At 46.9% G+C, this 14136-nt stretch overlaps 1 protein-coding gene across 1 annotated transcript in view; it reads left to right on the top strand.

The window, feature by feature from the left end:
• The window catches only part of LOC144320325 (uncharacterized), a 51129-nt gene extending 41304 nt beyond the window's left edge, over nucleotides 1-9825 (top strand). The window contains exons 5-7 of the mRNA XM_077908693.1: nucleotides 2017-2223; nucleotides 7627-7686; nucleotides 9658-9825. The gene's annotated coding sequence lies outside the window, so the exon portion shown is untranslated. The remainder of the gene's footprint in view (nucleotides 1-2016; nucleotides 2224-7626; nucleotides 7687-9657) is intronic.
• The last annotated feature ends 4311 nt before the right edge of the window (nucleotides 9826-14136 follow it).

Below are 14136 nucleotides of genomic sequence, written 5' to 3'. Positions count from 1 at the left end.
CTGGGCACTTCTGGTGGAGCAGTTGTCACCCTCTGTGCCAAACACATGCTTGGCAGAGTAAAGTGTAAGACGGACAGGTGGAGCAGCCCTGGAGCTCAAAATCAGACAGTCCTTCACCACCATCCTCCACAACCCGTTTTAGTGGGCCATGAGATGGCTGTTTGGAGAAGGTGGGTCTTAAAGGGAACAGGTCCTTATCTGAACAGATAGGATGAATGAAGGATATTTATTTATTTATTTATTTATTTATTTATTTATTTATTTAATTTGATTTATCTGAGAGAGAGAGAGAGACAGAGAAAGCATGAGCAGGGGAAGAGGCAGAGGGAGAGAGAGAAGCAGATTTCTCGCTGAGCAGGAAGCCTGACATGGGGCTTGATCCCAGGACCCTGGGACCATGTCTTGAGCCAAAGGCAGACGCTTAACCAACTGAGCCACTCAGGCCCCCCAAGGAAAGACATTTAGCTGAACCATATGAAATTTCCAGTTATCTAGCCAGATAAATAGATAAAAATCATAGATAGATATGATTGATGGATAGAAATATGTATAGGTAGGTAGATATAAAGACAATGACAGAGGTGGTAGGCTAGGTTTGTATAGATCAATTATGATACTTATTTTAACAATACATCAGTTATTTGAGGCACAGGTGCCTATTTCTAGTAGCAAAAGATGGTTAGAGAAGATCAAGGACAAAGGAATGAGATGGGCAGAAGTTGATGGAAATGATATCAGCACTTATGACACCTGACCCATGCCACAAACCCTATTCCTTTAAAAAAAAAAAAAAAAAGACTTATTTATTTATTCATGAGACCCAGCGAGAGAGAGAGAGGCACAGGCACAGGCAGAGGGAGAAGCAGGCTCCTCGTAGGAAACCCGATGTGGACTCAATCCCAGATCCCAGGATCATGCCCTGAGCCAAAGGCAGATACTCAACCACTGAGCCACCCAGGCATCTTGCCACAAATCCTATTCTTAATGTGTTCTCACTTCAACCTTCATAGTAAAATCTCTAATAGAACAGAACAGTCAGTAATTGAACTGTACAAAATTGTACATGTCACTTAAGAACAAATAGATATTATATTTTAAAATAATCCATAAGTACATCTTAGGGTTTTGTAAAATAGCTCATAAATGTGATGGTTTATAAACTTGCCTGAGCTAATCTGCCCCTGTGGACTTACAGTTATTATTTATCACTTTCTCCTAAGGTGAAATATAAGAAGTATTCTGGGCCATTAGTTAAGATGTATAAACAATTGATAACAGTCCTCTCTTATGGAGTTTCCCCTAAACACTGTATAAACATGATATGACTGGAATAAAGACACAGAGGAATTTCTTTTTGGTCAGTGGTTCCTAATGATGTATCATAAGTATTAAACCCAATCAATTCACTCTCTTTCCATATCTACTTTCTACAGTTTTTGATGCAGGACAAAAATGAAAGTTAGCCCATACTTCCAAGAATCCTAGACCATGGAACATTTAAGAATGATTTACCATCTTCATCTTTAGCAGTTTTGATTTCAAAGTCAATTGTCTCAGAGCACTGGATCTGAGATCCAAAGTCAACCAGCAGAATCAACATTTGTAGCTGTGCTATATCACAACAAACTCCCATGTGCATATACTGCTATTCTTCGATTCTGGGAGGATGGCCTTGGTTTCTTTACAGACTCTTTGGAGCAACATTTATAGATTCTATTCATTCATTCATTCATTCATTCATTCATTCATTCATTCATATTTTAAGTAGGTTCCATGCCCAATGCAGAGCCCAATGTAGGGCTAAACTAGGACCAAGATCAAGCTCAGATCAAGACCTAAGCTGAGATCAAGTTTGGATGCTTCTCCAACTGTGCTACCTCCCTATAAATTCACCCCAACATTTATAGATTATAATGTCACATCTAGAGAACTTGAATCCTTGATGTATACTCTGAACTTGGTCAGAATGGCTGATTTTCCTTAGGTGGATAACCAGGTCCTTGAATTCTCTTTCAGAGCCAGATCTCCTAGCTGCAAATGGATGCTAAAAGGCCCCAATAGAAAAGATGGAGGAGAGAAAAGTGACTCCAAATGCAATACCAAAGAATAAAGTGCCACCACTTTTGCCTACCAATCCACAAGAAGAAAAAACTAAAAAACTACAAGTACCAGAATTTTGTAAGCAGGTCCACTCCAAGCATCTGCATTTCCTTTGCTATTAAGGTAAAGTAACTTTTTAACTTTTAAATTATAAATTAGAGAACACATACAAAGGAGAGCACTAAACAAAAATATGCAGCAAGCACAATGGATAATAAAGATCGGACTCATATAGCTACCACTTAAGCCAATAAACAGACATTGCCAGCACCCCAAAAGCCCTTGAAACTTCCCTCTTAAACACTATACACCTTTCTTCCATTACCATTCCCTCAATATTCTGACTGCAAGAGCAGTCACTGCCTTGCTTCTCTTTATATTTCTAACATCTTTTTTTTTCTTTTTTTTTTTTTTTGAGAGAGAGCAGGCAGGGGTAGGGGAGGAGAGACGGAGGGAGACCGAGGGAGAGACTCTTAAGTAGGTTCCATGCCCATTGCAGAGCCCAACGAGTGGCTTGATCTCAGGGCCCTGAGAGCATGACCTGAGCCAAAATCAAGAGTTGGTCGCTTAACCGACTGAACCATATTTCTACCATCTAAGCACTAAATGCATTCCTAAACACTATGGTTTAGTTTTGCATCTTTTCTTTTAAATTCACATACATGGAGTCACACAATATGTACTCTTTTGTGACTGGCTAATTTGACTCAGTGTTACATTTAAGAAAATACAGAGTCTACATTACTGTATGTTCTTTCCTTGTTCAGGTACAGTTCATGTCCATTTCATTTCTTTTCATGTCTGTGGAGTATGCCATTGTATGGCTAGACCATTGGTGTATACATTCTACTATTGATGGACACAGGGTTGTTTCAGTTTAGAACTGAAGCTATACAACTGCCCATGTTTCTGTTGTTTACGTACCTGAAGTGGAATTGATGTTCCATAAGGAATGCTCAAATTTGGGGGACAATGCCATACAGTTTTCCATGGTGGTGGCATTAATTTAAATTGGCCCAGGTATGATTTTGCACTCTGGTTGTCAATGCTTGATATTGTCAGTTTTTTGTCTAACTTTTATGTCATTGTGTTTTTTATTTGAATTTTCTTGAAATTCAATGTGGCTGAGCCCCATTTCATATCCTTCTGGGTCATTTGGAAATCCCAATTAGTAAAGTGTTTGAGTCTTTTGCCCATTTTCTTTTGAGTTTTTTTGTTGCTTGTACTTTCCCCCACTCCGTGGCTTGCTTTTTTACCCTCTTACTAGTGTTTTTGATAAAAAGAAGTTCTTACTTTTAGTGTACTCAAGTGTATTAGTCTTTTCTGTATGGCTGGTATTCTTCTAGTCCATTAAAGAAATCTTTCCCTACCAGGAGACCATGAATATGTTCTCCAATATTATATGCTAGAAGCTGTATTGGGCGTTGGTCTAGTTGTCCTGGGTAACCCTGACTTTAAACCCATCAAGAAGGAATGTGGGTCTTGCTGTTCTTCTCCCAGAATGCTCCTGGGCTCCTTATGCAAATACGCTCACTCTCTGGCCCCCAGGAAACTTCAAGTTCTACATATCAGTATTTTCTCACATACATCCAACTGAAGGTGACTCTCTCTCACTCTCTTTCTCTCTTTTCCACCTCCCCGCCCCACAAACTTTTCCCAACTCCTAGAGATTCACTTGTATTTCCCCAGCAGCTCCCTGCCTTCCTCTTGTGGAGCAGTCTGTCTCCTCTCGCTTCATAATTCTGCATGTCCACCCTTTACTTTCAGTGGCCCCATAGCCAAGCAGCAAGATCATTCCTTCCTGAGAGACTGAGGGGAGGAGTTATAAGTTCTATGGTTCCACTGTTTGGGACCTCACTTGACTGTACCATCCAGTCTCAGGACCCAGGTTTTTTAAATCATGAGAAGAGGGATCCCTGGGTAGCTCAGTGGTTTAATGCCTGCCTTTGGCCCAGGGTCTGATCCTGGAGACTCGAGATCAAGTCCCACATCAGGCTCCCTCTCTTTGTCTCTCTGTCTCTCACAAATAAATAAATAAAATCTTTTTAAAAAAATCATGAGAAGAGAAGGTTAACATTTATTTTCCTGACTTCAGGGTTATTTATTTATTTCTTTTTTTTACTCCCCAACCTCCACTCCCATTTCCCTCTCCTCAAAGGATTCCATTCTAATAGACTCAATTTATAGCTCTTGATTTGTATATGTTCTTATTAAAATCTGTATCGTCACTTTTTGTGCATACCTTTTTATTATATAAATGATACTGTGATATGGATTTCACTCTGCTTCTTACTCTGCTCAGTACCATGTATTCAAATGTGGCTGTGCAATATCTTTGCAACTCATTGCATTTCATTCTATTTTATTCCAACAACCATAGCATCTCCACGTGCTACCTTACAGGGCAGAAAAATCAAGATACAACTGGGATATCTTGTGTTAAAAACAATGAGACATTCAGATTTCTGTATAATTCTGGAAAATCAAGAAGGCCAGCCTAAAGGAAGCAGACTTACCCATCATAGTCTAAAAAGCAATGATTATGTCCGGTTAAACAAGCAGTCTTAGAAGAATCTTGACTTCCCAGTGATCCTCCATGTCACTGTCATTAACTTTCCTCCAGTCTAACTCCAAAGAGTCCTGAGCACTTAAGAGAATTACAAAAATGAAGTTATATAAATTTTAAAGTAATGTGATAATAAATAAACAAACAAATAAATAAAAGTGCTGTGTGAGAGAACAGAAGCCCTCCCAAGAGCTCCAAGAGCTGGTGTCTGCTGTCCCTATGGCAATGGAAGCCAAGGCCTTTGGCTTTTGCAGAAATAAAAGATGGCATGAAAGATTTTGGCAGCAAATGAGATGTAGCACACTTAGCTCAGACATGCATACTTCACATCTGTGCCAATATCTGTGGTCACAAGCAGTGGTGGCACCAGCAGGAGTTTCATCTTTGGACAGGCTTGGCAGAGCCAAGAGTTCTCACCATGTCAAAATGGAGCAGAAAAGAAGGTTTCCTAACACAAGATAGTCACAGAAGAAGGTAGTCACATACCTCCTTCCCTAGTGGGTTCTAAGCTCCTGAGAATTATACGGAAGGAGACAGCCAGGAGCAAAGCCAAGGTCATCTTCCCACTGTTAGTGTTGATTTGGAGAACAAGTCTTGCTATCACCTCTTCTCTAAATGGAAGGTAACTGGCAGAAAAGAGTTGGCCTGATGTACTCAGCAAGTTTCAGGTAAAGCATCTTTTTTCCCAGAGCAGAGACTTGGATGGATAGAGCAGAAGCAAGCCCTGCTTGCTAGAGACTAGACACATCACTGGAACCTGCCATGTCTAAGTGCAGGTGGCCCAAGGGAAGGAGACAGGGCATACTGCCTTGCTTGTGTAAGCTGCCATCAGTAATGTGCACTGATCAGTTTAGCTATTCCTTAGACTACAGGGAGAGGTAAATAAGGCAGTGGAGCAAAGAGTAGATGTTTCCTCACCAGCACTTTTGAAAGGGCTGAGCTACTGTACAAAGTGTCCTCTTCTATGAGCAGAAGCAAGAATGTATAGAAAAGATGAGAAAGGTCCCTCTTGCAAAAGTCTGTGAGGCCCACGGAGCATCTTGGGAGCTGATGGGGCAAAGCCAAAGAAATAATGATTTATAACTTTTGTTATGACCCTGTTTTCTGTGCATAGACATATAGATAATTTGGAAGTCCCAATCCATATTTTGGAGTCCCTACTAAAGAGATTCTAATATTGCAAATTCTGATGCTCCCCAGATGGGTGTGGGATTTCCCACTTCTCATTTCCAGGCATGACTCATAACCGGTGACCAAATGCTTCATGGCTAGGACCATGGGATACAGACTGCCCTTTCATGAGCCTTGAGATACCAACTAGAAGAAAGGAGATGAAACCTCTTTGTCTAGTTGAAGCCCCGGGATGGACCTCTGAGGCCCTAAAATGTCAGGCAGAGGGAGCCTACCCATTTCCTTTGTGAGCTGCCTAAGAGATGGCACAATTTACATTCTCTTAAAAAGGATCATGAGCATGTCTTAGAAGCTTATCTGGAAAGCAACATCTATGGACACTAGTTTGTTTCCAGAACCACAGGGGAAATCCACAGCAGATATCATGTCCTCCTCTCCCCAGAGACCTAGGAAAAATTTCCTTGGAGCAGAACCAAAATGATAGGATAAGGATAGAATAGGCAATCGGATGGGCAATGGAACCCAGGATAGCAGCCACATTGTAGAGCTAGGGCAGAAATGGCCAATTTCTGAGACATAGAGAAAACAAAAAAAAAAAATTAGAGACAACAGGTGTGGGGGCTAGATGGAGGCCATGACTAGGAAAGAACTCTGGAAAAGCCTCCTGAGTATCTGAGTATGTGGAAAGTAGCAAAGATCTGCACAGTAAATTCCTAAATGTCAAAAAGGCAGGAAAATAAAACCTGTGCATGTGCACTGATAAAGATAAAAAACAAAACAAAACAAAAACCCTGAGAGGCACAGGAGAGAGGAACTACTACGGGAAGGAGGGAACCAACATAGCATGTTGGATAGGATATAGGATATAGGATATCCTATAGGATATCCATATAGGATAGAGATATGAAAAGTCTGAGTTTTGTTTATTGGATGCTTTTGCATCGTCTTTAAAGCTGCAGAGATGGGAGAAGATGGTTCGCAGAAGCAGCGGCCCAGCGGAGTGGGAGAGGGCAGGATCCCCGGAGATATGGAAGGGCTCCCCTGGAGAGGAGAGTTATGCCTATTTCACCGATGACTTCCAGAAAAAAACCACAGCAAATGACGGCACACCTTGGACAGAGTGGGGAAGTCATGCATAGCATCTTATTGCCACTGTTCTCTCTGTGAAGTACGCAATGAGGCCATTGCTTAGAGTGAACAGAAATGAAGCTGTGGGGAATGGTGGCAGTTTTCGAAAGCCATTGGGGAGAACAGTGAGGGACCTGAGGGCCTGGGCCGGCCATCGGAGGGGTGTGAGGGAAAGAAGGAAGGAAGGGTCATGGTGTGGCATTGATGTGAAGTGGTGGAGTGCTGGTGCCAGCTCAGGGGACGAGGAGGACAAGAGCTGGAGTGTCACAGCGACTGGACTGGAAGGGCAAATCCCTGTGTGCTGAGGTTGGGGTGGGGGCGGTCTGAGGTGGAGCCAGAACTGAGACCACTGTGACCTAGAACTGAGTGAGTCTCACAGGAAGCGAGGGAAGAGAGTGTAGGGAGGTTCATCAGTCCAGCCCCTTATGTGACGCCTGAGGTCCCGGAGGCCCAGAGAGGTAAAGAGAGTGGCAGAAAGGGACTCTCAACAGGCAGATGGCCGCTTCCTACTCCAGGCTTATTTCTATGGCTCCCAGGTGGGGAAGTGGGGAGGGAGACAACCGGATGAATCTCCTTGTAGAACCACCAGCTTTCCGAGGGACAAGCTCTTGGCCAAGTTCCTGGACCATCGGGCATGAAGTTTACCCGCCCACCCCCCATCTCCTAAGGCCAAAAACTACCTCTCTTCTCTTGCTTCTCAGGATGTTCAAGTGGTGGTGACAAACATGGAGGAAGAACCCCCAGAAGATGGGGACACTGAAGTAAGATGGACCACAGGGATGACATTTGTAGGGAAAGCAGCTACTTGTATGTGCCAGCCTCATAAGAGGCCAAGGTTAAGAGTTTCTTTTTTTTTTTAATTTAAGATTTTATTTATCTGAGAGAGAGAGAGCACAAGTGGGGTGAGGGGTAGAGGGAGAAGCAGACTCCTGCTAAGCAGGGACTCGGTCGTGAAACTCCGGGATCATGACCTGAGCTGAAAGCAGACGCTCAACCAACTAAGCCACTCAGGTGCCCGGTTAAGAGTTTCAAAACAAGTTTGTGGCCAGCAAAAAAAAAAAAAAAAAAAAAAAAGATCAAATAGGTTTCAACTCAGTAACTGCTCAGTAGCAACTCTGTCCTATAACCTATCATGCCCTTTGCTAGAGCTGTCTCAGAATTCTGTTTGTCAACTAGTGCCTGGTGCTGTGACACCTTCTAGAAGCCTGGACTTTGTTCTATACAATCATCATTTGGTTCCCAGGGCAAAATGTCACTATACCCAGAGTGAGAGCTTCAGATCCTGGTGGGGGACATCAGAGCCTCAAGGAGAAGCCAGCCACCACAATGTTCTCCCAATAATGTAGTTGCTGCCTGGAAAGCCGAGGAAAGGCAAAGTCCCTATGGTCCTCTGGCTGTCCTGCACCCATGGAAGGACAGGACTGAGGTCTTGGCCCATACATTAATAAATTCTGACCTCTTGCCCTGCTAACTTGGCTGGGCATACCCTCAGCATACCCTCCGTCCCTGGATTCCATCTCCCAGGCCCCTCAAGAGATATTGAAGGGCCCTTCTTGCCCTCCAAATCCCAGCTCCTGGGCTGTGCAGCCCCAGACACAATAAGAGTAAGGGCCAATGGACAAGGATGCAGTCACACAGTCTCTAAGGAGACTACCTTCCAGTGCCATCCATAGAGATTTTTAGAAGAATTTTGCAAAGCAGATTACCTTCAACGTGAAAAAATTCAAAGCATCAGTACTAGATAGGATGTGAAGGGGCAAAAAGAGAGGTTGCCCTTAGCAGGTGTGTGATTCTGTACAGACAAGTGAGAAGTGGCTGGTCTCAGCATCTGCAGGCCTGGGTCTCAGAGTGAGCAGCCTGAACGTGTATGTCTCAGGGAGTGTGGCTGGGCTGGAAGACACACAGGGTGGGTGGCCTGGGAGCTACTCCATCCTCACCGTGAGGCCATAGTCCTGGCACAAGCCGCTCACCTGGGTGCCCTTTGGTGTCAGCTCCGCAGCTAAGGACTTGGTAAGTAACAGAGCAGCTTTGCTGGTAGTGTAGGCTGCAGCATCTAGGAAGGAAGATGAATCAGGAAAAGTGCACTGCAGGTAGGAGGAGGGCCTCCAGCCGGCCTCCTGAGTTGTAGAGGATGGACAGGCTTCCTCCTGCCCACCCTCCCCCCAACTCTTCAACCCCCCACCAGAAGCATCTCTCCCTCTGGCCCTGGGAAGTACCAGGGAACAAAATCTGAGCAGGCGTTGGAGGACGCCTGGGCTTAAAGAAAAGTCAGGCAGGCAGAGGCCAGGTTTGCCTGTGCTCGCTTGACCCAGAGAGAGGAGCTTCCATGCCAGGTTGGCAGGGACAGAAACGCCCTGAGCCTGGATCCCTGCTCTACCATGAACTGGCCAACACTACACAGTGAACTGGTCTCAATTTCCTCCCCTGGCACATGGAGTGTTGACTCTCTGCTATAGACACAGGAGTATCCTGTAGGGACACTGAGAGCCTGTGCTGCCCCCTGGTGTGAATTTATTTTATTTTATTTTATTTTATTTTATTTTATTTTATTTTATTTTATTTTATTTATTTTAATTTTATTTATTTTATTTTATTTTATTTATTTTTTAATTACTTTATTTTTAAAATGTTCCCCCTGGTGTGAATTTTAAAAAGAACTCCCCAGTGAATTGATACAGCCCCCTGGAAGCCTGACTTGGTGAATACAAATGTGAAAACCTCTCTTCCTTCAGGTTTGGCAAGCAGAGCACGGACTGGATTTCAGCCCCGACTTGGCCCTGGATTCCATGCCCTTGTAAAGTGAACAATCTTACGATCATCTGCAGTCGCCTTGGGGTTGTGGGCACCAAAGGAGACAGAGGCAATGAGCATAATTGTAAATATGGACAGGATGGTGTTCAGTGCCGTGCATTTGAATTTTATTGTCACACAGGATCAATACTCACTTCCCTTACACCAGGGCATCCGGACACCGCCTGTGCCACTGCTTCCTGCTCGCTGTCTGGGGGCCACAGACAGCAGCAGTGGCAACCAGAACCTCCGAGCCTTCCCTGAGAGGAGACAGACAGGTGTGACAAGGTGGAAGGCAGGCACAACCGAGAAGCCAGATGCTTCTAGAAAACGGGCTTCCTTCCAAGTGCTGGTGAGGCAGAATAGAGGCATGAGGAGAGAAGGGAGAGCACAGCCAGTGCCCAGGGGCTCCGAGCAGGTTGGATGTGGGTGGGGGCTGCCACAGGCTCCCCTGCTGGCGAAGCCCAGGACTCGATGGAACCAGTCCCATGGGCAGAGACCCACCAGCAGCTAGATCTCTCCTAGATCTCCCGGGAGCGCGGAGCCTGCAGTACAAGGTCAGAGCCGCCTCGGGGAAGGCCATTCCCATAGAAGGGAAGTGCATTAAGAGTCACCTGAGTTCCAAATCTAAATCTAGAGCAGGAGCAGTAACTGGTTGTTGACTGACACAAGAGAAGATGAAAAGCAAAATGGGGGGAGGAAGCTGGGCAGCCGGGGAGGAACTGAGGGGCTTTCTCTTGCCATCTTTGCAGGGGTTCAGCCCTCTGAGTTATACCATGAGGCCCCTGTCTCTTGCAGCTGCCTCTGCCAGTCTCAAGGACAAAGCCGGTCAGAGGCTTTGGAAGGGTTTGGAATTCATCCTCACAATACTTCCTAATATTCCCTTTCACTGTGTTGGCCACATCCCCCACCTTGCACCCTCCCACCCCCACCCCGGCAAGTAGCCTGAGGATATCATTCAGGAAGTGACAGGAGACAGGTCTGGCATCCAGGGCACACTCCTACCTTCTGTCCTTGGGCTGCTTCACTCAGGCGCCCCTTCTCCAAGTGTCCCGTTGGTGTAGGGGAGAATGAGGCAGTCACCCCAACTCCCCAGGGTCTCCCTGCCCTTACCTCCTCTTCTCCATGGAGGGCAGCCACCGGCTCAGCAGCAGGACCTTCACCTTCATGTCTGGGATCTGAAATCAGAGCAGGGGCAGAGGGGAGCTGTAGGGTACTCTGGTACCTCTACTGGCCTGCAGTCCCACAGGCTGGAGTGGCTTTGGAGGGGTGCTGGGGGTGGACACTGCTCTTGCTGTGGAGCCCCGGAGTGGAAGAGAAGGGGCCTGAAGGTCCTGCTTTGCCCAATACTTAGCTGAAGAACCCCCTCACTGTCATTTGCTGCATAGATTCTCCACGGGGCACATCAGTCTCCAGTAAAGCACAGCAGTGAAAACAGTATCAGGAGAGGACGTTAGGAAAGCTGGCATATTAGTGTCTGCTTTCATAAGGAGAGTGAGAATTCACACTGTGTAAATACCAGCTCTGTGTGGGGCACTGTTCAGGGGCGATGCTGAAATTTAAGTGTCGTATAGAAGCTGGAGACTGAAAAAAAAAAAAAAAAAGAAGCTGGAGACTGGGCTGGGGAAGGTGAGCAAGGAGCTAAGCCAGGAAAGCCAGCAAATGTGAGAACTGGACAGAGAAAGTGGGGCAGGGTCTGTAAGGACCGACAGCAGGGGCTGGTCAATGGAAGAAGACTCCAGTAGGAGGGAATGGCTCACCTGACCTCAGACCCATCTCTGCTCGCAGGGTCGATAGAGGGGTTGGGTCAGGACTGGGCCAGCTCCTCTCACAGGGGCCTTCAGGACAGCAGGGGCAGGTGGCCAGGGCTACAGGAGTCCCTAGAATGGTTGGCGGATTCCAGCTGGGGCAGCAAGTCTGGATGCGGTTCCTCCTCTCAGCTGTCCCTCCTCTCAGCTGGACAGGTGAGGCATGGGACAGCCAGACTGATGGGATCAGACTGGGTGCCAGTGAGTCCAGACTGGGACAGCCTCAGAAACCTGAGCCAGCAGGGAAGCTCTGGCCCAGAGCAGGTGGTGTCCACTCAAATCTGGGCCTTGGAGTCAGGCTGGAGTAGAAGAGGTCTGCAGTACCACTGGCCACTTGGGTAGATTGACCCACGTGCGTTCCACCCCGTGGAACTAGGGGCTGTGGCTTGAAGGTACACGGGTGGCAGCTGGGAACACATGCAGGTGTGTGAGTAGAGATGGAAGAAAGGGAGAATCTCATAGCTCCGTGCTCCCCAGGCCTCACTTTCTCCCACACCCGCTCATGGCCCCAGAGTGCTCCCCACCAGGGAGCTGACCTCCACGTTGCGCACAAGAAGTCGACATCCCCACAGTCCTCCAGGACCTGGGTGAGGCAGAGGCAGCACAGAGGGTGAGGAGGAGTCAAACCTTCTCCTTCCCTCCACAGTCATCTGGGAAGGCTCCCTGCCAGGTAGGTCCTGGAACACCGAGCAGCACTTCCCCAGCACTTCACTAGGGCCCCATTATGACTTCTCTCACCCTAAAACTTACTCTGAGAGAAAAATGGGCAGTGCCTACATTACAACCCTGCGTTTGATTGGAGCGCAGTGCTCCTAGCCCTGCTGGGCTCTCTCCTCTTCACCTTTGTACTTCTAGGCAGATAGACCCCTCTTCTTCGCTCCTCCCTCATTTCTGAAAATCTTCACTCTCCAAGCCCCGTATACCTGGACTCTCTTCTCTGGAAAACATATGTGGATGGTTCCCACTCCCACAGTGACCACGACAGGCTCCCCAGCCTGGCATCTCCCTTGTTCCAGCACACAGATTTGCCCGTGTCCTGGGTATTCTCTCAGTTTCACTGGGCTTCCAGTTCCCCACAGGGCCCCCCAGATGCAGAGCCACAGTTGTGGCTAGGAATGTGGGTTTGGGAGTCAGGCAGACCTTGGTTCAAAATTATCCCTACCACTTAACCTCTCCGGGGCTGCTTCCCACCATAAAGCTGTTATAACAACATCGAGTGCCTCACATACTAATGTGACAGGGTGTTAGTACATGCCTGGCACATAGTAAATATCCAAAAATATGTTAAGGAGAGGAGCATTTTAACTTAGAGTGCTCCTGCCTTGGGCTGGGTCTACGTGCTCTCATCTCAACCCAACCCCTTGGGCTCTTCATAGTGCCCACCAGCCACTCTCGGTCCTCAGCCTTCCCCACATGGCACAGTGCCCGTCACTCAGCCCCTCCCTCTGCAGCGCTGCCACTGCCCAGTCCATATTCTGCTGCTTCCGGCTGCTGACCACCACCTGGGCCTTGTCCTGGGCCAGTCACCTGGGCAATGGTGAAGCCCCTCCATCTCTCCCCCAGGGAACCTGATCTCAATACATTCCCCAGTGTCCCAACCTCCAAATCTGCCCAAGTAAATAAATGTGGAGCCCATATTCAAATCCAGCTCTGAGTCCAAAGCACCTGCTCTTTCCACTTTCTTACTTTGCTCCCGGGAAATAGGAGAGTTTAATGAAAGAAGCTCACCCTTAGAAAGATAATAATTACCAAAGCTGGATAACAGGATGAGGGGTTGGATAGAATGTGGGAAAAGGGAATTGGTGGCAGAGCCCATTCTGTGATGGGGATATTATACCCTTTGGTATGCGCCAGCCAGGGATTCCCATTTACTCACCCCTCTGTGGGCCCAGTGATCACAACCACTTTATCAGACAGTGTACCTCTCCTGTCTGCCCTGCTGCTGTGCACTGTAACTGAGAGAGAGGCCAAGGAGCAAAGAAATGCCTAAAGTCCATGACACAGTCCCAAGCATGGTGGTCACATGTCAGGCCTCCCTCTTGCTGAACCCAACACTAGGGAGACGATTGGCATGGTGGAAGCTGTGTCAACATGGGTTCTTTACGGTGTCTCTGTGGTATCTCCAATGGATGTCCCAACATCACTTCAGTCTCACAGGGAATATGCAGAGTTGTCCTCAACCCATTCCTCAGACCAGCTTCCCATCTCACAGTGGGCCACTCCATCATCAGAGCAAGCATGGTCACACCAAAGTTGTTCTTATTTAGAAGATCACCAAAGTCAGGAGCACTGTGTGGCTCGGTGGGATAAGATTTCAACTCTTGATCTCAGCTCACGTCTTGACTTCAGGGTTGTGAGTTCAGCCCCCTGTTGGGCTGGGCTCCATGCTGGGTATGGGAACTGCACAAACAAACAAACAAACAAAAATCACCAAAGTCTCATGCAAGGAGCAGAGCTCACTTCTCCATTCCTTGCCTCCTCCGTCCATTACCTGACCATGTCCCTTGTTTCTGTTTATGTCTAGTCGCTCCCCTCCTTTTATATGGTGCAGCCACCACCACGGCCCCTAGTCTTTATTTTCTCCTCAGTTTATGGCAGCCTCCTCTCCCCACA

Source organism: Canis aureus, chromosome 9 (assembly GCF_053574225.1).
Source record: "Canis aureus isolate CA01 chromosome 9, VMU_Caureus_v.1.0, whole genome shotgun sequence".
Classification (NCBI taxonomy): domain Eukaryota; kingdom Metazoa; phylum Chordata; class Mammalia; order Carnivora; family Canidae; genus Canis; species Canis aureus.
This window is presented reverse-complemented; position numbering and strand designations above follow the sequence as displayed.